The sequence below is a fragment of the Pongo abelii genome, chromosome 18 (genome assembly GCF_028885655.2).
Source record: "Pongo abelii isolate AG06213 chromosome 18, NHGRI_mPonAbe1-v2.0_pri, whole genome shotgun sequence".
Classification (NCBI taxonomy): domain Eukaryota; kingdom Metazoa; phylum Chordata; class Mammalia; order Primates; family Hominidae; genus Pongo; species Pongo abelii.
The window spans coordinates 70,438,244-70,460,617 of record NC_072003.2 but is presented as its reverse complement, the minus strand read 5'-3'; positions in this window follow the sequence as shown (position 1 = coordinate 70,460,617).

The window sequence follows — 22,374 nt, the reverse complement described above, 5'->3', positions numbered from 1 at the left end:
TACTCAATCTGTGAGAAACTTTAATACAGACAGAGGAACTTGGAGACTAGCCAGGCCTCTTTCTAATAAACTCAGGAGACATGAGATGGGCAGGTCTAGGGTGATGGGAAGAGGTGACAGTGAATTTCATTTCTTAGCTATATACAAGGGAATAAGATTATTCTTAAGAGGGTGGTGGGTGGTGGTGAAAACAATACCCACCATGATATCGATGGGCAGGTCTGGTTGTATAACTACTGCTGAGGTCCAGGAAGCTCCCAAGATGAGACTTCCATGTTCCAGGGCCGCTTTCCCTTTAAACAGAAGCCCGGGGGTGGGGTTGGGGGGCGGTGGGGGTGGTGGTGATGGTATTGTTCTGGCTTCAGTATTAATCTTGCTTTCTTCCCACTTGCACCTGCTAATGTTACCTGGCAGAGTCACAGCCATCGCTGGGCCCTTCCCCCACTCCAAGTTTATTTATTGTAGCTATTTTACCAGCTATTGGCTCAACACACTACACTCAAATATTCATCATGTAGCTCTCCGGGTAAATCGTATTTAATCAGCACAGGAGAGAAAATAGCATAATTATAGATGCCGGATGCCATTACACTCAGAAGAAATTAAACCCTGTCTCAAGCCGACCAGCGGTTGCTGTGATTGCATCACCGCTGGGGTTATGGAGAGGTTAGTGGCCACTGGGGGCCAGCAGTACCTCGTAAGGATGTCTGACCCAGATGAGCCCTAAGGAGACCCACTCGTGCACATACACATGCGTGGCATCGAATACTCATCAAACGGCAGCCAGTAAATTAATCTTTCATTGTTTCGAGAATGTGATAAATGAGAGAGATAATAAAGCCCGGTTCACGCATGGAGATGAAGGGATGGCAAATAAATGGGCCCAGAGAATTCTGGTCCTAAAAGTGGATAGAGGGAATTCCCATTCCCAGGCTTTCCCAGAGCATTTCTTGCCAATAGCCAGAGTGATACTGACAATTAAGGCAAAGGAGGGCGACAACCTTTACAATGAAGCAAAAGCATCCATTTGGGGTATGAGTCCTTACAGGGAATCCTCCCAGCTACAGAGGATAAGAATGCAAATGCCAAACCAGAAGTGCACATTAGTCCTGGTCCTTGCCAGGTAGACTTGAGTGTCTCACATGCAAAAGTTTCCATGTCAGTAATGCCAGTGAGTTGTTTTGTTCGGGGAAATGCAGAAGGTGAAAAGTTGCAAAAACAAAACAAAACATAACAAAACCCCAAACCCAACCATAATATAATATCAGAGCCCTACCTGCTGAAATGGGCTCCTGGAAAAAGCTGGAACCATGGGGTCAATTTTCTTCCAGCCATTCTTGGCCCGACCTCTTCCCACACACATCCAGGGCCACCTGCACTTGTCCAGGTTACCGAATTAGAGTCACCTTTAATCTCACGACACAGCTTCTCTCCCCTGGACCTAAACCCCAGGTCAGCAACTCCATACAGGGTAGAGCACTGTTTGTAAAAATTCAAAAATGTCCAAAGATGCAATTAGGCTTTACTTATTACTATTGGGTGACTGTTTTTGCTTTTTTTTTTTCCTTTATTCCTTTTTCTTTTGGCTAATAATGCTTCTGAGGTTTGGATAAGTAACTAAGAGGAAGGAGATCTCCTTCTAGTCCATCCTGCTGCCGACAATTAAGAAACCTCAAAGTAATTTTTGAAAATGTCAGCGTCTCATTTAGCAAAAGGATAAATAATAAATGAAGCGTAATCACTGTCCTGTGCTGGTGGTACAGCTTCGTGGTGTCATTAGTAAACTAACGGTATAATATCTTTGTGTCACAGTTTAATTATATCTTGTAATTAGTTTCAGCAATGGATTGCATAGAGTCAGGCCCCCTGAGCTAAACAAAAGGTAATAGAACTTTCAGCGCCCCTGCATAAATCAATTATGAAAGTGTCCTACGTTATTTGAAGCTTGTTTGCTGTAATTTTATGCACAAAGCCCAACTGGCCCTTCTTGCTTGTGGAGGGCTGTTCACCCCACCCCACACTTGTCTGCAGCTGAGCCTGCGGTCGGCCCACATGCAGCCTGGCCCACTGGTGCATTTCTCAGGACCAGCTCAGCAGTAAATACAATGGAGGGGGTGAGGTGCTGAGGGGAGGGGAGGGGAGGTGTGGGATGGGGGGCAGAGGACGCACGAGGACCGGAGCAGGCAATAGATGCGCCATGTGCAAGAAAGCAGGGAATCAAATAGGAAAAGATGTGAGGGCTTGGAAGAATGATTCTTTATGCTTCCCTGAACAAAGATGAGAAGGTTAGGAGCATCAAAGGCCAAGCAACGTTGATGAATATGGGCAGGCAGACGAGATACATGTCCCTTTATCATTTTATCCTTTCAACATCCCCACTCTCCCCACGTGGTTGGAATTGGAACCAGCGCAGGTTACTTGGCAATAGGGGATACGGAAGGAGAATCCACATCTTTAATTGGGTCTAATTCGGGTCCCACAGAGCTCAGAAACTGTAAAGGGCTTCCGAGCGTCGTTGAGGGCTAGCTGTGGTCACCAGGCCCAGACGGGAGAGTCACGGAGTCCCGCTGGGGGAAGCTAAGAAGAAACTCAGGGGCGGGGGGTTGGTTAAGTCCAAATGCCACCAATACGTGTGATCATCTCTTTTTGATCAAACTGTAAGGCATGGCAGAGAGTGGGGGTGGGGTCCACATTCAAAGTCCTCATCAAGTTGGCTTTGAAAGTAAGTCTAGTGCCACACTGGCCTTTCTGTTTATACAACAATTTATAGGTTTAAACGAAACCCCGCTTGAAAAAGCAGACTGAATCTTCCTATTGTGAGCACTTCAGCAAATTTAACAAAAGAAAGAGCCCAGGCGAAGAAGAGAGAGAGGAGAGAGAGAGAGAGAAAGGTCCAGTCCTCAGACTGGTGTGCTGCAATCTGGCTGGTTGCTATGGCGACGTGATGGTTTGTTCACATGGCAACATACCTTAGGTCCACTATTAAAATGATGACAGTGAACTCGGTTGCATTAAGGAGAGTGTGCTGTATGCTAAAGCGAGTCTTTATCTCCAGAGAGAGCTGGACAGAGACTGGCATCCAGTACAAACAAGGGAGAAAAGGAGGAGGAGGTAAAGGTTGGAGGTCTGGAAGAGGAAAGAACCGCAGGGATGCAATCACTATGAAAAGAAAGACCCTCAGTTCTGTGTCTCAATCGAGGGCCTGGGATTCAGAAGGTAGACAATGAGTTTTGTTTGACATGGAATTCATCGTTCAAATCAGCCCATCAGGCTAATGACCCCTTATTTAAAAAAAAAAAAAAAAAACATATTCCAGATGAACCTGCTGTACTTTGGCTCTAGAAAACATCAACAGTGAACAAAACCCAACCCATGAGCCGTGGCTGTAACCAATAGCCAAGCACGAATGCCACTTAAATAAAATACTCTAATAACCGCGAGGGTGGCAAATTACACGGCATTTATTTATTGAACATAAAAGTCCATTGACAGCTACAGATCCACATCACCTCACATTAGAGCTAGTGGGGAAGATTTCCTTTGGAAATCAGGTTTCCTGTTTCCTTTAACATAGTGACAATTTTTCCTCCTACTGATGTCGAAAGGGTGGTGATATTTCAGTGCGTATTATCCCAACAGCCCTACCTATCTACCTGTGCTTGATTTCTTTCTGCTATTTAGCAAGCACTGCTGTGGCACACATGAGACAGCCAGAAGTCTCCGGGCTCTGTCATCCCACTGAGGGCTCCCAGTGGTACTATAAACCATCTGTGGGATGCCTGAGGCCCCAAAATTCCCACACCCCTCACTTGTTCTGTCCCCTTACCACCTCTCTATGGCTGACTGTGCTTTATTTGAAAATCTCGTTACCATGAAGTGAAGTGAAGGCTTCACACCGGCAAATGTCTCTTGAATTGGAGACATGGCAGAAGATGAGCTTGGGACTGTCATAGTTTCTGATGACAGCGATCCTACCAGCACAGGGCTCAGTTCTAACCATAAGCCACTGACTCAGTTCCTTCTTTGTGCCAATGCTCTAGATGCCTGGGTGCCAACAGAGGGATCTGACCCCCAGGAGCTCCTGTGGCAGAAAAGGGGGAGGGCACAGTGCTCTAAGACCTGCAGAAGGAGCTGAATACTAGGACAGAGAGCAAAGCCAACCGCACTCATAAATTGCCTCCTCCACTCCTATCCCCACATTTCTCCTGAGTCTTAGGTGATAGAACATTGCTCTCTAAAATTTTCTAGGGTTCTATAACACACTCTGGCTTCCTTAGGAGTCCATGTAAGCAGTACAGGGAAGCAGGATAGCTCAGGAGGTGAGACACTAAACTTTGCGGTAGAGACCTGCTGTCACTAGCTAGCCTGGTGACCTCTCTGAGCCCCAGTTTTCTGACCTGAAATATGGTGGCACAGCAGTACCTGACCTCCTCAGGTTGTTGGGAGATTTAAATGAGGTAACAGTTATAAAGGGACATAACTCAGTCCAGGGCATGTACATTTTATGAATTATTGTTATTCCCTTTGGACACAGCCAGTTGTGGCATACAGCATTGTTTCCATTGCAATTTTAGCAACAGACAAAAATGTGACTTTCAGATGATAAACTCCCGAATAATAGGTCAACGGCTATTCACCTATTTTGGAAGGGTCCAGAATAGGATGCAGCTTGGACATATTTATTCCAGAACCTTCTTCTCTACATGCTACAGGCCACCAGAGAGAGGCAGGCCTGGCCTGCAGCTCAACTTGCCTTCTTCTGCTAGATGTCTTTCCTTTTGTTTTATATTTTGACTACTGACAAAACACCAGCTTTGTCCCTCTCCCCCAAAGGGTAGGCGGGTATCTCTTCCTAAGCATGGTAAACTGTATGTAGAGAAAAAGACAGAGAGAGAGAGAGAGAGAGAGATTGAGAGAGAAAGAGGGAAACCTTCTGGTGCCTATCAACTTTCCATGACAGCTGCACTCATGTTCCCTCCTGAGGACCAAAATAACTACAAAGTGTATGAAATCGTTAAGCACATAAAAATCCCGGAGGTAGACGCTGAGAATAAAACTCGTGATTTCCCAACCAAAAGGCATCAAAGCCCAGCCCTCACAGTTCATTTGCTTCCCTCCGTCGATCTGACTTTGCTCAGTACGCTGGCAACATTAGCCCTACACACAGCTCGGAGAGGAGAGGGAGGAAGGCTGGGCCCCTGACCTGCCTGGTCCACCAGCCTGGTCTGCATAATGAAGGCATGGGGGCGTGGGGGAGCCCAGAGGCAGATGAAATCAGCCAGAAAGCACTGAAAAGAGAGAAGGCATTTGAATCTTCATGACTTTTTTTTTTTTTTTTTTTGCAGCTTATGATATACTTTTCACATGTTTAATGGTGAGGCAGCTAGGTTTAAAGAAACCTTCCCATTTTAATGTGCCATAACAGAATAATAAGGTTATGCAGGATGTCTTGATGTACAGTCCCACCAGGTAGAATGGTGATGGAAATATGCTGTGATATTGAATCTGAATAGGACACCTAGAGAAGGATGTTTAGCTTCGGGTGTTGCAGAACAAATGCAGGAATAGCAAACATAGGAATAGCTCTTATCTTGTAGGCAGAATTGCTCTTGGTTTCCAATCATCCCCAATAGCCCTTGGCTTGGGAAGTGTTTCTGTAGGAAGAAAAGGAAACAGCAAGTGCTGAACTCCGAATGTGTGGTGAGAGCTATGCTGGGTGATCTAACTAGGAAACATGCAAAGACATAGACCATTATAAGGTCTGTCTCCACATTCGACCATTCCCTATTTACTGAACGCCCACTAATGTGTATAAAATCTCTTCAAGTGCATTTCAAAGCGCTAAGAAGTATGAAAAAGAGTTTCTACTTTCAAGGAGTTTATAATTTAGTTGGAAAATAAAATGGTCTAGCTGACGGTCAGCAAACTGCAGCCTGGATGGGCCCAAACTGGTCTGCCACTTGTTTTGTGTAATTAAGTCCTAGTGGAATACAGTTTCAATGTGTTCGAAGACACACTGTTTACATATTGTCTATGGATGCTTTTTCCTTACAACAATGGGGATGAAGAGCTGCAACGGAGACCCTGTGGCCTGCTTAAAATATTTACTATCTGGCCTTTTATCAAAAGAGTTTGCCAAGAAGAAGAGTAGTTCTAGGTTGGGAAGGAGAGCGATCTTCGTGGCTGGGGGTGGGGGATCATGAAAGGATAATGGAAAGGATGGCCTTTCAGGAGGGCCTGGTGGGACCTGGACAGACCCAGCAGAGTTAAGAAGGCATCCTTGGTAGGGGAAACAGAACAGGAAAGGGTGCAAAGGAAAGAGGCAGCATCACTGTTTGAGGGATGGCAAGAATAACCATCCAGCTAGGACAGCCTGTTACATTCCAAAGCAGTTGGCAGGAAGGATGGTCTGATAAGTGGGAGGCAAACCAAAAAAGTATGGGATTCCTGAAGCCAAGGGAGAAGTGGATTTTCAAGAAGTGAGGGAACAAGGGAGGTAAGCAGTGTCTGGTGCTATCGTTCAGAAGAACAAGAGTGTGGAAGATAAAGAAATCGAAGGAAAATAAAGAAATGGAAGTAATAAGTATGGACAACTTGCTAGAGAAGTTGGACCAAGACATGAAAGAAGAGATGCAGGTTAATAATTTGAGTAAATGGCAAAGTTGACTGCAGAATTTGCTGGGTTAAAAGAGACTGTACATGTCTTTGGGTAAAAGAGGAACAGCAGATAGGAAGAGGCTGATGATCTAGGAAGCTAGAAAGTCAGGGGAATGGAGGAGGAGGAGGAGGAGGATGACTTCCAGCCTCTAAGACCGGTGAAGACTCTAAGAGAGCAAACAGACATTCTGGGTAGAGCAGTGGGTAGCTAGGCAATGTTCCCAAACGGTCTCCTTCATCTCATAAAGGATGAAAAACAAAAGTGATCAACCCATCTGGGCTTCAGAGGATTGGCAAGTGAACAAAATATCTGTTTAGGAGCCAGAAGGGCTCTTCAAGCATCAAAGCAACCTTCCATGGGAGCCATGACTGCTTACTGTGATAACATCTCTCGGCAGAGGTCTTTGGCTTGGGCCCGAGTGTGTGGTAGAGGTGGTTCAGGTTGATGTTGACCCAGTTGAAAGCCCAGTGAATGGGATTATCTATCACATGAATGAAAGGGAACTGGAACAACTGACAAGAGCCTTTGAGTTGGGCATGGAGCCAAGTGTAGCCAGACTGGACCTAGTGGACCACATGGAGAGGAATGGACTCATACTCACAGTAGCAACTGAGTCAGATAGAAGGCTTGCTGAAATTCACCTGGGATTAGTCTTTGATATTGCTGGATTGTTTTTTTTTTCCTAACAGTGTCATTCTTGGAGGTGAAGAGGCTTGGCCCATGTTTCAATCATCCTGAGTAAATTAGCAGTGGCATGTTTTCTGTTGTAGGCTCATTGGATTGATCTTTGAGTGTGGTAGACTTGACTACAGTTAACCAATACCCATTCTCCTCTGCTTCTAGACACGTGAAGGGCTGTACTGCCCAGCTCCCTTGAAGTAAGGCATTCATTTTTGTGGGAAGATCATCAAGAGAGGAAGTGATATGGTAGTTTTCACAAAGCAAACTAAGTAAGTGGCCCTATGAGCTTTCTCATCGCATGATGGAGAACAAGAAGAGAATGCAATGATGAAAGTGGGTTGAAGAAAGCAGTCCTGGTGATTTGAGAATGGGTGTGGCACCAACCACTACTTGCAACATGACACACAGCAGGAGAGGCCTTTGGTCGAGGGAGTATTAGGCTTCAGAAACTGTACAAATTAGCGAGGCTTCACCTGAACTCTGTGATTTCAGGTCCTCTGGCAGGAGTTATAGAACTTCTGGAGAAGATATCCATGAGGCCCGGAAGGGTCAAGTTAGAATTTCTAGGCCCTGGGTGTGGAGCACAGACCTGAGAGACCAATCGTGCCTCCTGAAGTTCTCAGCCTCAGTTTTGTGACAGCCCAGAGTGCTTCCAATTATCTCAAGGGGATCAACATTTGCTCTTTCTTGATCACTTTTATTCTAAAAATCAAGGTTGGACAGGCATAAAATTAAATAATAAAAAATGTTATATTTTTGTATAGCGCTTTTGGAATTTGCAAATCTCTTTTGTGTATGTTAGAGCTCATCTGACTCTTTCACAGTCTCTCTGGTTGCGAAGTAGAGAATGGACGACAGGACAGAAGAAAGAACACAGGGGGCCCTGGAGTAGTCCAGGCAAGAGGCAATATGGTAGCTCAGTCTAGGATGGTGCCATGAGGATGGGGAGAGGTGGATGGTTAATTTGAGGTCAGTTCCCTCAAACTAATTAATTTATAAGTTTAACAAATATTTGTGGGGCTCTACTATGGCCCAGGCATGGGGTTAGGTTCTGGGTGCTTAGAGGTGCTCTGTATTAAGATTGCCTAAAAATGGTGTGGGCGGTGCTAAGACAGATGTGTGGGTAAATAGCTATGGCACAATAAGAGAATGGCTCTAATGCATCTAAGTGCCCTAGGATCTGGGGTGAATCTGGTGATTCTGCCTGGGGAATTTAGAGAAGCTTTCCGCAGAGGAGGTGGCCAGTCCAGTGACATGGATCACATCCATTCTCATTTCATATCATATGGCCATGCCTTGCTTCAAGGTAGGTGGGAAGTAGCTCTTCAAAGTGTCCAGAAGTAGAGGAGAATGGGTATTGGTGAATGATAGTCATGTCTACAACATTCAAAGATCAATCCAACAAGCCTACAACAGAAAACATACCACTGCTAATTTACCCATGACGATTCAAACATGGGCTAAGCCTCTTCACCTCCAAGAATGATACCGTTAGGAAAAAAAAAAAATCCAGGAATATCAAAGCAATATCAAATGAGAAGTGATTTTCCTAGAAGGGAAAGGCAGAAGGGCATGCCAATTAGAAGGAGCAGCATATACAGAAATGCATGTGTCCCAGAATTATGGAGTTTGGTCTAATACTACACACACACACACACACACACACACACACAGGGGAGAGTGTACTGAGGAGGTCAGCTGAGCTATATTGTGAGAGCCTCATGTGATTACACTAAGAAGGTGGCATTTGATCGCCAAGTCATGGAAGTATCATGGAGGTTTGAAGCCCAGGAAAGGGATAGTCCTTTTACAGATGCAGAGATAGAAGCTCAGAGGCTGAGCGGCACGCCCATGGTCTCAAGGTCTGCAGTACTGACAAAATACTTTATCATTTATTCAGTGCTACTTTGTGTTTCCTAACACAGAAAAATCATAAAGAATAATATATCATAGGCAACGGCCATTTAAGAATTTGGAAATCTGGAAGGCAGCTAAAGAACAGACCAGAAGACACTGAACCACACACGAAAAGCCTTAAGTCCAATAACGGGCTAATGTTCAACAGTCAGTAAGTTCATAAATCCATTCTGAGCCGACTTTCCAGTTCTCAGTGCAATGCAGTGTGTGCTCATTGAGTTTTAAAACTGAAGTTGTAAAGGAATGTAGTTCTGACACATACCACAAAGAGGACGAACCTTAAAAACGCGATGCTAAGTGAAAGAAGAAAGACACAGAGGACCACATATTGTATGAGTCTATTTATTTGCAATGCCAAGAATAGGCAAACCTATAGAGACAGAAAGTAGTCTAGTGGTTGCCAAGTGTTGAGGGGAGGGAAGTATAGGGTGTAACTGATAATGGGGATGTGGTTTTTATTTTGGGGTGATGAAAATAGTCTCAACTTAGATTAGGGTGATGGTTGCACAAACCTGTGAATATACTAAACACTCTTGAATCCTATACTTCAAATGGATGAATTTTATGGTAAGTGAATAATATCTCAGTAAAGTTCTTAACAAAACCTGAAGCTATAGCCCCTATTTGGGTCTCCAGTGTATTGATTTAAATATTAAAACTCCCAACAGCAACATACCTCGGAGGCGATGCCATCGATTCCTTTGCCAAACTCATCAAAGTCCATATTTTGACATCTTAGATAGCTCTCCACACATATTTGTGGTTCTAAAGAATAGGACATACACATTCCTGGGGATAAGATAACACTCAGTCCTGAGGAAACCATATCTCACAAAGGCTCTTTGAAAGGCTTTGTCTAAATAACACAAAACAGAACATTTGGCAGAAATGAAGCCCAAACAAATGGTCATGGGTCTTAAGGATCAAACTATTTTTGTTTTTATTTGCTGGCAGAGTAGTATTCTGAGAAGCCTTTTGACTTACTTGTTCTTGAGTTCTGTGTATGCTCTACATTCCTCTTATGCATGTAGAACAGGGAGAAGCAATCTATGGCATGTGAGCTGATTTTAAGATCCAAGTAGGTTGGCTTCTACTGCCACGACCTACCACAACTGCAGTAACTGCTGCCCAATATTCCAAGTATTTCACGAGACCAGGTTGACGACTCATTCTCTAAACCCACTCCTACCCTTCAAAGAGTCAGTGCTTAACCAAACAACCCTCTTCTATTCCCTCCCCAACTTCCCTAGAAGCAGATCTGGGCCTGCCATATTGAAAACATGGATGACCGATGGTTGGATGAAACCACAGTCTTCAGGTCCGTTCTCCTATGATGCCCACTTTTAATAACATACTTCCTTACAAAGGTGGCACCTGGCAGATGAATGAATGATGCTCCAAGGAGAACCTAAATTGGACTTCTTTCCGAAAATTTGAAAGACAATGACAAGATTCAGCAAGTATCTTGCCTTATTATTCAAGAATACCATCTTTATGTCAAGAAGCTTAGACTCAGCAGGCTGGAGTGTCATATGTTGAGTTGCCCTGGAATAGAATCTTTGTGATTGATCACAACTGCAATCTCACATTCACCCATGTGTGGTTTAACTGAATTTTGTGCACCATAGACAGTTTTCTTTCTGTCATTTGCCCCCAGGGGACTCTGAGGACCTTGATGGTCTTGCTGGCCTGGAACGCCTCAATTCTCCATGGATTTATAAAATCCCAGAGAATGTACTGTGCAGACTCAGGGTGAACATAGACACAAGCATTTAATTTCCCTTACTAGTCATCAGCCTTTTCAGCTCAGGATCAGGAGAAACACCAGCCAGAATGCTGAACCTATTTGACCATTTTCCTATGCTTGTTAAATTTAATTTAATTTTTATTTATTTTTATTTTTTAAAGGCAGAGCAACTCAGGGTCTTTTAAACAATGAGGTCTTAAATTGTTTTAAAAAGAAAATAGTCTTGGATTCTTGGATCCATCTGTAGTGCGTATTATAATCAACTGATGTTACCAGATCTTCGATGAGGAACAGAGAAGTGGTAGAAACTGGGGAGGTGGTGGTTGCACAGTCATCCATTTTAAAGGTCTTCCTTAAATACCTACTGGTGTAGATAGGTAAATCTGGTCAATATCAGGAAATAGTATTCCCTGCGTTTGGTCAATGAAACATCACTGCTTGACCAGATTGCATTCCACAAGACACTAGCAGTAGCCATCATTTTTGAGAGTCTAAGACGTGAGTTATGGGTTTGGTGTGGATTAACTCAATCTTCATGACATTTTAATGAGGTAGGTTTAATTCTTATCCCTGTTTTAAATATGGGGAACAGGAGATTCAGAGAAGCCCCATAACTTGCCTAAGACCACATAGCTAGAAGTTAATGAAGCTGCAAGGAGAGCTCAGACTCACCTGTATCCAGAGTTCTCTCTCAGCTATCATTTGATCCTGTCTCCTGATGAAATATACAGGCAAACCAAACACAATGTGTGGTGGACGTAAGAGGAGACTTGTAACAGAATTAAAGATAAGTGCTCAGAAGGATAAAACCAGGGTGATTGCTGCAATATCTATTCCTTATGAAAATATTCCATTTGCTTCCTGTTGAAACAGACTAACAAGGGATAGGTTGAAAGCAAATACAAGCAAGCAGATACTTCATCTTTCTGATCTATGCAAAACCCATCCCAAGTGGGCAGTGCAAATCCACGCTGCTCTTCCCTTCTCCTCTTCAGCAAATTAGCACATCGACGGACCTCTCTGTCCTCCTTATATTTGCAAAGCTACATGAACTCATTCTTTTCCTCTAGGACTGTTGGTCACAGGTACATTCAGTTCAGACTTTTTACCCTCCTTTCCTTGCTGCCTTCCTTCTCAAAATAAGCCTCATTTGTAGTTTGCGAGCAAGTGTCTAGTTAAAATAAAACCTTTCCAAAGGGCAGAAGAGTAGGTTTTGCTCTGCTGTTTTGATTTCTAAATGTAAGGGTGGTGAACTAGATTCACCTCTGGTGTTTCATTGTGGATTCCACAATTCATCATGCTCTTAGCAAGTGGTTGTGCTTCACACGGTGGGGAGCAGCGGGGAGGGATTTCAAGGATTTTAGGTAGCGGGCGGTGTTGATGGAATACCTTCCTACCCTTTCCACCCTCTTGCTTGTGTCGACTATATTTTCGAGTTTCACTCAATGATGGAGTTGTTTCTTAGCGTCTTGTGCGCTTAGCCATTTAATTAAAGCAATCCATATTGAATTCATGTCCAGATGCCTTGACCGGCGGAGCCAGATCCTCATTGGCATGCCAGCTGCTCCAAGAGGAACACGGCTCCTTGCATACTAATCAGGAGAGGAGGCAGTGATTCATCAGCCCATGATACTGCTCCAGCATCTACAAGCACTTATGACATGTAATTGGTGGTGCATAAGCAAGCCAGGCCACATTAAAAACCCTACAGATAGTCAGAGATAAAAATTAATGACTTTTGCTTTGTGTAATCCTGCATGCATTGGTGGGAAAGCGGAGGGGGGGTGGGTTGGGATTAATGGGCAAATCTAAGTAGGCACCAAGGAACAAAGGCCTTCCCGGCCTTGTTTACATATCGAACAATAAAAAACACAAGTGACAAGTTATGGGAAAGGCGAGTGTGAATTTTCGGCACGAGTGAGTTGAAAGACTGCTTGCAGTTTATTATGGATTCCAAATTTCCATATTCATTATTCCAAAACAAATGTCCTCAGTGGGCTCTTCTGGGACTGGCTAGAGCAGTTGTTATTATTCATCTTTCACAGGGGCTGGGTTGTCATGATTAGGGCTGGGCTGGGCTCACTCTTCATGGCATGCCCCAGCTACTCAGGGACACAATGCAGACCTTTGACAAACCCAGAGGAATGTGACAGGGATCAAGTAGAGTCAGTCTGAGCAGGCGCTCCAACAGCAGAAGGAGTCTCATACTTAGAGCAGGATGGGGGAAGGGAGGAGAGTTTTGAGCCACCTACTGCTAGACAAGGGAAATAGCCCAGGTGGCCCACAGGTAGTAGCTAATGACCAGGAAGGAAAGGAAGAAAGGAAAGTAGGAGTGGCAAATCAAGTGGATTTCATAATTAATCTGGGCAGGTTAATGAATATAGTTATTGGGATGGTATCAGTCAGGTTCTGGTTAATATGGATATTAAAAAGGGGATTGATTACAGGTGTGGTTTAGGGTAGTTTTAGATTGTGTTTGTTAGAGGATCATTCAAAGTGAAGGCAACAATTCATGCATGTGCTGCAAGACAGTCTTTTGCACGGAGTATCACATGGGGAATGGAATAGGGGCAAACGTCAGGATTTTGTAGTCAGAAACTGCATTGCTTGTTTATTTAAGGGCCTTCTTTAAGACACGATGGCCTGGCTGAACTTTGAAGTGGGCTTGAGCAAGAAAAAGCTTCTAGGCTGATGGGTAGATGTGGATATGTTCAGCTACTGTGATCACTGAACAAGGGGGAGGCAAGGGCATGTTGATACTGAGGTTGAGGGGAGGATGGGTCATTATCAAATATTTATGATTGTGGTTTGGTGGAGGCAGGGAGGTAATTAAAAGACAGATAATAAGATAATAGGCTTAAGACATGATGATTTTCCCAGTGGTCTGGCTTTGTCCTTTCTGAAAGGAAGAGTGACATCAACCCTATACTCACTGGTGGCTTTCCTCCTTTCTCTCCGTGATGGCCGTGTTCTGATGAATCCTTATGCTTCCAGTGTTCTTGTTGGTCATGGACTAGCTTAGTGATCCTCAGGGGAAAAGCTGTGGACAGCTGTGTTAGTCCATTCTCACGCTGCTATGAAAAAATACCCAAGACTGGGCAATTTATAAAGGAAAGAGGTTTAATTGACTCACAGTTCTGCATGGCTGGGGAGGCCTCAGGAAACTTACAATCATGGTGGAAGGGGAAGCAAACACACCTTTCTTCACATGGCAGCAGGAGAGACAAGTGCAGAGTGAAGCAGGGAAAGCCCTGTATAAAACCAACAGATCTCGTGAGAACTCACTATCACGAGAACAGCATGGAGGAACCGCCCCCATAATCTAATCACCTCCCATGAGGTCCCTCCCATGACATGTGGGAATTATGGGAACTACAATTCAAGATAAGATTTGGGTAGAGGCACAGCCAAACCATATCAGCAGCATTTGTAGAAAGGGCATCCTGAGAGTAGAAAATGTCCAAGAGAGATGATTGGCAAGAATATGTTAACTATTCCTCAATGTGACGAGAGCCATGCTTTGAGTTGAGCCATCCCTTGCCTTATGCCTAGAGTCCTTTGTTCTTCTGTCACCACAGAACAAAACCATGCTATCTGGTCTGTGTAGAGAGTACATCCACAATTGTGCTTTCCTAAGTGTCATGATGTACCCATGAGATGTTGTTAAGAGGAGTAACTCATTCGCAGTGGTGAGAATGCCTAGAAGTCTTGGTACTTTCTGTAGAAGATCATGAGCTGTTGATATAGTATATTAAAATAACACATTTGTATGCAAGTTCTGCTACATTCCCAGGGACCTGGAACTTGAGTCTTATGCAGAGAAGATGTCAACATTTAAAAACAATACAGGGGTTGGATTTTAAGAGATGACATTTCTCTTCAATAACTTATATCTGGGGGTTAGAAAAAGACGTGCCATGAGTAAAGCTTTCATCTGCTGGAGTATCCTTGTTCTCAAAGAGGACAGCTAGCATCACACAGGAAGAGTTGGGAAATCTGTGGTTAAAAGTCCTATACCACATACCCAAAGAAAAACAAGGCAGAAGAAAAAAATAAGATCTCTTCAGATTCTCTTACCCATGCTCAACTCCATGCCTTATGCTAAGTGGCTTCAGACAATGTGGCTTTTATAGAGCCTGAGCCATCAAAGTAATATTGATTCTCTCTTTCTCAAGGTTCCTTCTCAAGGAAGGGCTGGCTGGGAGACATTTCCAGTATCCTGAAAAAGTTGACTACATAATAAAACCAGATGATGATAAAAACGAAATTTGGGGAAAACTGGAGCTATTAAACAAGTAGGAAGTCATTGAGAGACAGAGATTACTCAATGGGAGAAAAAAAATTATATAACGAAGCTCTGTATCTACTAGAGAGAAAAAGAAAAGAACCTAACCTGTGTTTGTGAGTGATTAAATCATTTACATGACAGTGTAGGGGCCTCAGCTGCCCTTTCCTCCTGCAAGGATGTCAGGATGCCCAAGTTGGCCATGTCCACTAGCTGCACATGTTTCTGAGCACCTGGAGTTACAGAGGGTTATACATCTTCCCAGCAGCACAGGTCTCTGGCTGAACTACCATCCAGAGAAAAACTTACTTACTTTCTTTTTGCCTCTTTTAATTTCCTTTAGCAAATAAAGTCCTCTCAAGATTTTCATCCAGTCAGGAGAAGAAACTAAATCCTTTGCTGGTGTGTAAGAATATTAACTGTACCAGATATGGGAAGACCACTGGACCAGCAAAAACTTATGTGGACCTGGGACTAATTCAAACCACCAACAAAAGTGATGAGGCAATGGCATGAATAAATACATAGTGATCTCATTCCATGAAGAGCTCACAGAGCCCTCAAGGTAGTCAATGAACGTACTCCATGCAACAAGAGTGGTGGCAAGAGTTTGTACAGTTGCCGAGAGAGAAATTGAGACATAGTGAAGACTAGTGATTTTCTAGAGGCCAAATTAGCAACAAAACTAGAAATCCATGGTTGCTGTCTTGTACTTCCTTCTTTCCTTTCTTTTTTCCTTCATTTCTTTCCTCTTTCCTTCCTTTATGGCTTCCTTCCCTCCTTACTCCTTCCCTTGCTCCTTCCATCTCTCTGTCTTCCCCCTTACATTTACTTACTATACAGTTTTAGGAGAGAAAGATTTTAGATAGATAGATACATAGACATATAAATACATAAATATTTACATAGATACATAGTAGATAGACACATAAATACATAGATACATAGACACATGGATAGTTACATAGATAGACACATAGATGGATAGACACATAGACACATAGATACATAAATAGAAAGATAAATATATAGATAGATACACAGACACAGAAAGATACAGTTACATAGATAGACATGCAGTAGGCAGACACATAAATACATAGATATATAGACACATAGATATATAGACACACAGATGGATAGATACATAGACACATAATAGACAGAAAGATACATACATACACAGACACATAGAAAGATACATAGATAGACACATAAATAGGTAGATACATGGGCACATAGATAAACAGACAGAAAGAAAGCAAGCAAGCAGGCAAACAAGCCAGTCAGCCAGCCCAGGCTAGTGGTGTCTTGATTATAATCTTGTTGAAGAGCTATTCAGTTGATGGTGGGGTATAGGATGAGTTGACAAGGGACAATAATGAGGGTGGATGTGTGGGGTAGTCAGAAAGCATTTGGATTTTCTAGGGGTAACAAGGGCTCTATACTAGGCATAACCAGCAAAGGAACTGGAAAAGGAGAAGGCAGATGTGAGATCTGCTTCAAACAGACACAGTGAGACTTGGCAACGAATCAGATGTGGGATGAGGTCAAAGGGAGTTTTCACCCCAAGTGACCAAAAAAAAAAAAAAAAAAAAAAAAAAAAAAAAAAAAAAAAAAGGGTGATCCCTTCACGAGACAGAAGGTACACAAGAGGAGCAGGTTAAGGACCACTGCTGACTTCCACCTTGTATCTGGCACACTGCAGATCCTGCTGCCAATGCAGGTAGAACTATTGAGCTGGTGCAGTCTCAGGTAAGTCAAGTCTGGGATGCTGGTTTGAGAATGGGTGATGCACCCACTCACGAAGGAGGGAGAATGTCCAGGATGCAATCAGAGAGAGAAGAGGATGGTGTCAAGGACATGGCTTATGTGCTGAAAGAGGAAGGAGAAAGGGGACAGGAAGGTCTGCCCCAAAGGCAGCAGGGCCAGGAGAATGGAGTCGCCAGGGCCAGAGGAGGACATCATTCTAGGAAAGCAGAGGGGGCCACGGAGGGTCACCAGCTTCATCGCCGCCTCTCTGCTGAGAATAAGCCACACGGGCTGAGGAGGGAGAAGAGGCTGTTGAATTTGCTGATCCGTGGGAGGGCCATTTTCACGGAGGTAGGCAAGAGGACAGACTGCAGGGGGTTAAGGAGGAAGGGGATGTCAAGGGCATGAAGGCACTGAGAGCTGAAAACTCATTAACTGCCCTAAATACTGAGGACAAATAGAATAATAAACTTCCAGGCAAGAATGAAATGCAGTTTTGCCTCCAGGAGACCACTTCAGCTCTTGGAGCTGAAGGAAGTGGGGCTCTGTGCCTTCCCCCGCTGTCAACTTCCTGTCCGCTGCAGCCCCCGAGGTTGGCAGAGGGGCCATTGTTCTGCCTGCTCCTCAAAGGACCGCCAGCCGAGTGGCCACTCGCAGTCACTCTTCTTTGTGCCCGGAGAGATTAGAAACGAAGAACGGAAGCTCAAGAGGCTCCAAGACAGACGCTCGGGGCAAGTGGAAGCGTTTCACAGTCCCCAGATTTGAACCTAGCCCCTTCTCCTCTCAGTCCTGTGGTCTTCCATTAAATTGGATAAGGAGATTTCTTTTCCTCCTTTTCTTTCTCATTCCTTTTTTTTTTTTTGCAAAATGAATGCTTTCTGAATCTGCTTGACATAAGAACTTTCTTTGTTCCACCCTAATGTTGATGGCTTGTTTTGTTCTTGAGTTTGCCTGCTTTGCACAAAGGGGGAAAAAATATCCTCAAAACTAAACTGAATTCAGCAGCTCTATTCATGGCCAAATTTAAAACATTTAAAGGTAAATTCAATTAGCAAATGTAGAACCAATTATTAGGTGACCAAACACAGTTTTCAACATCCAAAATGTGAGTCTTTTTCAGAAAAACCAAGACATACATAAAGAGTTTCATTCTCCTAGGCTAAGAAGATAAATTTTGGTACGAAAAGAGTGCCAAACTGTTGAAGTGATAGCTATAATAATATTTATCAAGTGTTACGTGCTAGGCCCTGGGTTTTTCCTCAGAAAACAAAGAAATCAAACAAATGAAGACAGGTTTCTTTTCCCTATGACTTCGATTTTTCCAAAAATTTTACAATTCTGAATTAAACAAACACTGGAGTGAATTAGAACTTAAAAGATAAAAAGTGATTTGAAAGAACCCAACAACTGAGTAAAGGACTTATCTTTTACCCCGTGTAACTTTGCTGAATATATCCAGTATTTCCAGGAGCAAAGTTTCCGCTGCAGAATATTTTTCTCCTTTGATATATTTAAGGCACTGATGTAACCATCCATGGCTTTATAGTTAAAGCCATCAAAACAAACTCAGATACAACTCTGACAGCTATTTCTACTGTTCGTTGCCAATGAAGATTCATGATCAGGGTATCAGTCACCTTTGTTTGGGCTAAATTTCATGTACATAATAATAACGTCCCTGAATGTCCCCAAGGTCCTGCCATTTGATTCTCCCAATAACTAGATTCAACATCATGAGCTTTTGTGATTTGAATTGAAAGGAGCTGGAAGTTGACCGTGGAGGAAGGCACAGAGTCCCACTGCCTTCAGCTCTGAGAGTGGAAATGGTCTCCTGGAAGCAAAACTGCATTTCATTCTTGCCTAGTAGTTTATTATTCTATTTGTCCTCAGCAGTTTGGGCAGTTAATGAGTTTTTGACTCTCACTGCCTTCACGCCCTCGCCATGTCTTGAAATGTCTGGGCCACATTTCTACAAACAGCACATCACAGATTCTTTTTCTTCTAGTTCAATACCCAGTTCTGCCTCTAGCCATTGGCAGCAGCGTACGTGTTCTAAGTTGTGTTAACAGCTGGAGATGGATCTTTACTGCTCCACACCCAGGCTCCCATTTGTTCTGGGGTGTCCACCTGTGTGTATCTGGGGCAGCAGTTGCAGGCAGTGGAAGGTGGTGGAGAGGGAGGGAACTAACTCTATCATTAACCTGCGAAGCACCAGGGACTGTGCAAAGGCACTGGGTGTTAATTATCTCATTGAATCTTCTTGTATTTTTAACTTTTATTTTAGTTTCAGGGGTACACGTGCAGGTCTGTTATATGGGTAAATGGTGTGTCATGGGGGTTTGGTGTACAGAGTAATCCATCACCCGGACAATAAGCGTAGCACCTAATAGTTTTTTGGTCCTTACCCTCCTCCCACCCCCCACCCTCAGGGAGGCCCCTGTGTCTATTGTTCCCTTCTTTGTGTCCATGTTTATTCAATGTTTGGCTCCCATTTACAAGTGAAAACATGTGGTGTTTGATTTTCTGTTCCTGCATTAGTTTGCTTAGGATAATGGCCTCTAGCGCCATCCACGTTGCTGCAAAAGACATGATCTTGTTCTTTTTTATGACTGTGTAGTAGTTCATGGTGTATACGTGCCATATTTTCTTTATCTAGTCTACCACTGATGGGCCTCTAGGTTGATTCCATGTCTTTGCTATGTGAATAGTCCCACGATGAATATACGTGTGCATGTATCTCTAGGGTACAATCATTGAAGCCTCTTAACAATTCTGGGTTCAAACCTTTCATCCACTAAAGCAGAATCCGTTCTCTGCCATCTTTGCAACCTCATCCCCTGCACTCTCAAGGGTCATCAACCCTTACCCAAGTTTAAAACAATCACAATTTCAAATTTTCTTCTCATGATCCTGTCCCCCATTTCCCCAAACCTCTACCATTTATCCATAAGAGCACCCTATCCAGCCTTAATATCACCCTCAGAAAGATTCAAGGCAGGCCTACAAGGTTCCCTGGACTCGTGGTCTGACCACTGCTTCTTACCACCACTGCCTGCCAAAGGGACCTCCAAAAAGTGAGGCATAATTTACAACTTTCTTGTAAAAGACCATTAGACTCAATACCATCAAGTTTCAAAATCCCCATTTATTTCCATTTACCTGTTAGTCCCAGGCTTTCAATCATCCATATGTTCCCAGATGCTTATCCTTCATGGCTGTGTGCTCCTAATCTGACCCAATCTTCCATCCATTCCTAACCCCCCAAATCCTTATCCTACATCCTGTGGGACTCCTGTTCTGTCATCACCAAAACCCCCTCTCCCTGAACCTCCCCTCTACATGTTCTGGTGACTGTTTTGCCCCAGTATTCTCTGGAGGTCACTGCTTTCTCTGAGGCCCCTTCAGTGGTGAGCTTTGTTCCTTCCACATCCCAAATACCATAGTGCCAGGAGGTGGGTGGATGTCTTCATCATATCCCATTACTGCTTCCAGGCTACTGTTCTCCAAAGCCTCCTTTGAGGCATATCCCATCACACTGTGCACTGAATCCTCCTCCTCTTCGCAGCCATTGATCACCTTGCATAGCACATCTGCTGACTCATGGAATCTTTTAATGCCTGACTCACCGTCTTTGTCTCCATCCCTGCTTGTCATTACTCTTGATGACTTCAATAACCATAGACAATCCATCTAATGTGCTGGCCTCTCTGCTGCTTGACTTGCTCACTTCTCATGACCCTTTTTCCTACCCTTTCTAGGTCCCCACTGTCCTGGTCACACCCTGGACCTTGTCATCACCAGCAATGTCATCACTTCTAAAATGCTCTTTTAGAAGCATCCCACTCTTTTTGAACTTTCTATCTTCCCAGCTTACTCTTTCTAGTTTTCCAATTTCAATAAGTCTTCTTCTCTTGTGGGGGGCCCTAATCCCCTTTTTATGCCCATCCTCTGCCTCATGTTTTGCTTCCATTCTTCCAGTTTAGATTCCAGGGTTCATAACTAAAACTAAAACTCGTCCATACTCTCAGCCTCCTTGATCATCAAAACCCTAAGTTGCTCAATCAAAACCCTAACTGATCTTGCTCATCAAAACCCTACGTCTGATAAACTAATTTGTTTCCTAATCTGCAGATGAGCATCGGAACGTGCTGAAGAAAACAGCACAGCCACGCTGCCTGACCTCACTTTAAATGTATGACCAGAAGTGTCACGTGGACCCTCAGCCCTGCCTAGCAATCCCCACCACACCATGCTAGGCAGCCCCTAAGGAGTCTTGTCACCCACCATCTCCCCTGTCTCCAGCCCACCACACACACTACTGACAGTTTTATCCCTTTGAAACATGACTGTGTTCTCAGAGCTTCCCCAACCGGGAGGCTGGGCACATCGTAGGGCCTCGGCAAATATTTGATATGTAAGTAATTAAATGAATCACACTAAATAAAGGTCAACTTTTTTTCATTTTAACAGTCAAAATCCTCTGCAACTTGGTTCAGCCACATCTCCTATATGGGGCCTCTTAACCCCTTCAAATTAGTCTATCAGTTCTATTAGGTCTACAAACAGACTATAGTATCCCGAAATATGATCGATTCGATGGAATCATGCAAACTTGCCAATATGTGACTGCTTTGACCTACAAAACAGCAATTTCATATGCACCCCCACCCCTGCCAATGTATGTTTCCTGCCTCTCTGATTTTGCTTAAGCCATTTTAAATGCCAGATTATCTTTCTGGGTGATATAGTTTGGATGTGTGTCCCTGCTCAAATCTCATGCTGAAATGTAATCCCCAGTGTTAGAGGAGGGGCCTGGTGGAGATGATTGACTCATGGGGGCAGATTTCTCATGAATGGTTTAGCACCATCCCCTTGGTGCTGTCCTTGCCATAGTGAATGAGTTCTTGCAAGATCTGATCATTTTAAAAGTGTGTGGCACCTACTCCCTTGCTCTCTTCCTCCTGCCTTCGCCATGTGATGTGTCTGTTTCCCTTTGCCTTCCACCATCATTGTAAATTTCCAGAAGCCTCCTCAGAAGCAGATCCCAGTGCTATGCTTCCTGTACAGCCTGCAGAACTGTGAGCCAATTAAACTTCTTTTCTTTTAAACCAACCAGTCTCAGGTATTTCTTTATAGCAATGCGTGACTAGACCAATACACTTCAGGCCATCCAACTTGGGCTTCAGAATCTGATTTTAAGTCTCATCTCTTCCAAAGAGGTTCCGAACGTAGAGCTTTTCTCCTACCCTCCCAAAGCACTTTGCAACTTTTTCTTTCTTCACCTGCTCTCTTCTGCCTTGTAATGAAGTTGTTTGTGCCTATGTCTTTTCTCTC